This window comes from Lepidothrix coronata, unplaced genomic scaffold (genome assembly GCF_001604755.1).
Source record: "Lepidothrix coronata isolate B3197 unplaced genomic scaffold, Lepidothrix_coronata-1.0 Scaffold1, whole genome shotgun sequence".
Lineage (NCBI taxonomy): Eukaryota > Metazoa > Chordata > Aves > Passeriformes > Pipridae > Lepidothrix > Lepidothrix coronata.
Genome location: NW_016690181.1, coordinates 5,456,466 through 5,460,904, shown reverse-complemented (window position 1 = coordinate 5,460,904; position 4,439 = coordinate 5,456,466).

Sequence of the window (4,439 nt, the reverse complement as noted above, 5' to 3'; positions counted from 1 at the left end):
AAACACTGCCCCATCTTCCTACATAAGAGAGCTGGGTGCAAATCTTCAGTCTTAGAGGTGTCTTGCGCACAATAGGTTTCCTGCTGTTGTACATTGTACAATCATCCTGATAGCAGGAAGCTGTATGAGAGTGAAGTGGGTGGTCCTTGCCTGAGACCTATTACGAGGTACCTGGTGAGAGAGCCTTTGCCTTACAGAGGTGGTTCCTGGACCATCTCCTGTCGGGGGGGGTTGGTAGTCATAACCCTAGTAGCAGTTCCGGAGGTGGTTTCACTACCTACTCAGTTTTCTTCTGGGGAGAAAGGCTTGTGCAGGGGATCAGGGCCCCAGCAGTGGGTCCCTGCTCTGTCCTCTCTGGACACAGTAGTGACTGGGGAGAGAGTAGCTATGACTGGGCAACTGGTTTTTATAGAGGTCAGATAAGGCTTTGCAATTCTGAGATATCAGCCCCTTCCTGCACAGATCCTTTGAGCTGATCTTTGCTACAGCAGAAGGCACCTTTAGCAGTAAAGCTTGCTAGCTTTTGTAACACACTCTATTCTCTAATATGTTCTTATTGGTAAGATTCTTGTTCAGTTACAGATGCCAATACCAAACAGCAAGTAAAAAAATACCAAGCCCATTCTGGATTTCCTTTTTTGTTTTTGTCTGGTTTTAGCAAAATCTTCCTACTGGAAGAAATGCATGTACAGATATAAAAGTCTAGAGGGTGAATATTTCTGTAATAAAGACTTTGCTAAAAAAATATATATCTCTGTCTGTGACTTGTGCATTGCAGTGTTTTCCCCTTGCTTCCTCTCCATCCCCTTCTGCTTTACATGCAAATCACTGACCTCTTGTTTGTTCAAGGTAGCAAAGGGGCCTGTCAAAAAGCTGGTCTCAGAGCCATGTGTGAGATCAATGTGGACTGTGAAGATACTGCCAGCAGAGGGAGGTGACAATTTTCTGGGCTGTACTCTGCCTTGTTTTATGAAGTATGTTTGAGTTAGGGTGATCTGATTGAGTGGTAGTTCTTTTAGATTACCTACTGTGTCCTAAGCTAAGTGATCTCTCTATTTGAAGATGTCGCTTCAAATCTGTACAGTCTGCACAGTATGAACTCATAAGCCTTGGGGACTAATTCTGACAAAATGGAAGCTTGCTGCTATGCCCACAGTGCATACTGCTCTTGCTAGCTTACCTTTATAATTTTTTCGTACTCACCGTCAACAGGCTTCTGCCACCAGGCTGCTATTTTAAAAAAAGATTCCTCAGCCCCTGCCCTACTGCTGTGAGGAGGAAGAAAGAAATTTTTGTAGGTTATGTCACCACACACTGGGCTTGAGTGAAAAGCTCTTGAGAAGTAGATAGGGCAAATGTATAAATCTTGCTTTTCTCAGCTCGGCAGTTGAGAAGTGGATATGAGCTGGATCTCAAAATTCTTTCAGATCCTGTGCCATGTTGGTGTTTCTGGCCATTTAAAATGGCTTAGAGGAACCTGTGGTAGTGTGCTAATGAAGTCTACAGCTGTTCCTTTAGCAAATAATGGACATGACCTAAGTCTTCATACATGTTTGAAGAAACAGAATGAAGTTTGCAGAGAAGAAGGTACTGGGGTGCTATCAGCAAACACTGGTGGCAACTGGATCTAAGTCAAGACTTCAGTAACCCTGACCAGATGAGTGCAGAGCAAGAGGTGCTTAAATGGATCCTGGACCCACAGAAGGGTGCTATGATCTGTCTTATTGTGAGTACAACTTGTTCCTTTTGGCTTTCCAGGGCTGTGCTTGAGGAGAGCTTGGTTCTTGGTAATACAGAGTCCCCCCTCTTTCTGGTTGGTTTCCCAGAGCACTCTGCTTTAATCAGGTGGCAATGCTTTCCCCGGGCCCCACCATTTAGAGGGATACATTTCATGCCAGCCCCGACCAGATGACTCCTAGGTGTAGAAGGGCGCTGCTGGTTTCCATTCAGCCTGATGTGGAGCTGGAAGGAGAGAGGAGGGAAAGTGAGGACTGGTCCGTTGCGCGTCCGCTGCTTGGGTTCCAAACTGCCCGAGCTCTGTGGAAACCACTTGCCTTTGACCACTGGAGGGAGGTGTTCCACCAAGAAAACTAAGTTCAGGCAGGTCCCTGGGGAATGAGAGGATGACACTGATGGCTTCCTTCTGCTCCTGGCAGCAGGGTAGCTAAAATAATTTGTAATTACAGATTTATTCTCCTCATAAAAGATTTGTGCTATGTGCTTGGCATTTTTAGGCATAGTTTTCCCTTCCATTCCTTGGGGCACACTGTTGGATATTTTGTTGCGTCTTTCACTACTGTGAGAGTTATGTTTCCTTCTCGTGTTTCTGCTGTATGTAGCTCTGGAAGTTAAGCATGAGTAGCTTCTCCTACTGCTTCTTTCCTTGTTCCCATTTTTTCCTTTTTGCTCCATCCTCAGTTCCTTTGTGCAATCAGTCTGTGGGGAAGGAGAGGGCATTTAATGCTTATAAACTTGATCTAAAAAAGATTCCAGGAAGAAAGTCCTCAGATCTTCAGAGAGGGGAAAAAATCTGCTGCTGCTCCTTGGGCCAGGCTCCCAGCTCTTCTCTAGAGGTAAAGGTTTGCTGCTGGAACTAGGAATCAGACTAGCACTCAGACTTCTTGGGAGCTGCAGTGTTTGTCTAGCAAAGCCCACAGGCCAGCCTCTGCAGAAGCTCAGCACATGGAAGCATTTTGTGTGTAGCCAATAAGCTGCTATATGGCTGTCCCAGGCCAATAATTAATATTGCAAGAGTAGAGTTGTGACTGCCATGTGGCCTGAAGCAGAGCTCCTAGTAATGCACTGGTGACATTCCTCATTCTTTGTGATCATGAAGCACCCAGAAGCTGCTATAATTCTTTCCGTGAGGTGTTTTTTCTTCTGGAAAGGGAAAAGAAATGGCATTAGTTAGAGTGGCTATGGGCAAGTCTATAGGTCACAATGCATCTTGTTTTCTTTTATGGTTTCTACATAGCTCATGCTCAAATGTAACATGTGGCAACTGTTCTTTTCCCTCTAATTGTCCCATGTGTGTTGATGCGGCTGGTCTCTGCCAGCTTTGCTCTGGAATTAGGCTGAATTTGCTAGAGTTCAGAAATGTCTGATTTCTGGCTGCTGAAGGACAGGCTGCAAGTGGTGGTGTCAGACTCCATGACTTGGTTGGGGAAGGCAAGGAACAGGCAGCCACAGGAGCTCACTGCTGAAAAGCCTGAGGACCCTGGGATTCCTACAAATGCTGCCACTCGATGCCATAAATGGAGAACATACCCTCAATTATTCATGATCTGGCTCTATTCCATTAGCTGAGACTCTGCTCTAGCTGTGGCCTTTTATTACAAATAAATCTTAATTAGCAGACAGGATTTCTGAAAGATATATTAAACCAGGTTGACACTAAAAACTTGTCAATGTAAAAATCTACTAGCATGGAAGTCTTCAAACACTTGCAAGATGGCAAAAGGCCCTTAGCAAAAAATATGCAAATAGTGAACCAAAGCTATCAGTAAAATGTTGCTAGTAAAGCTACTAAGTGTGCTTTAGCCATCATAAACAATTTCTAGCAAGTGTGGCTGGCAGAGCGCATGCAATTTTTTGCCTTGTGGCAAGAATCCCTTCTGCCAAACATGGAAAATTACCTTCTCCTAAGTAGATTGTATAATTCCAGCCATACATTCTTACTTCTCCCAGATATGAATTTTTGGAGTTCTCCCTGCTAAGATCCTAATATTACAATTGGCTGAGGTGTGTGTGCTGTTTGGCTTTTGTAGGGTGAGATTAGGGGGATATTGGTTGCTCTGTACATGGAGAAAAGGTATTCTAAGTTCTCCAGGCAAAAATATTACCTCTATTTAAAATAGGGGTTTAAGAGGAGGATGAAGCTCCAAGTAGTATGTGGATGCTCTAAGAGGTATGGAATGTGAAAGGTAAAATCCTGCTTTAGGCCCCTAGGATGGTATTTGCACACACTTGAATAAATTTCTCTCTGGTGTCTTCTTTCCTATAACTCTCTCACTGACAAATGGCATCATGAAATGACTCCTCTGTCCACAACAGTCCAGAGTTACGCAGAAAGTATGGAAACCTACTTCTGTAACTAAAACAGGCCCTATCTTTAGGAAACCAGAGAGCATTTTCCTCCCCTCCTATGGGCTCCAGATGTTAGTAACTCCCATTCCTTCACAATGTGTCTTCGAGCAATGGCAGTAGCTTAGGGATTATCTTGATATCACTCTTTGTTCTGTGAGTGTTCACCAGCTTAGGAACTATTGGTTTTACACCACAGTGATGTCATCGTGCTACTGCTCCAGACCTACATCAGATCTAGGCCTCCTGCAGGGCCCAAGATCCTTACTATGTCACCACTTTGTCCACTGTGTGTCTCTTGTCAGCATTACCTGCTGTTCATAACGTTAAGTCTTCTCCATGTTGTTTCTTCATGT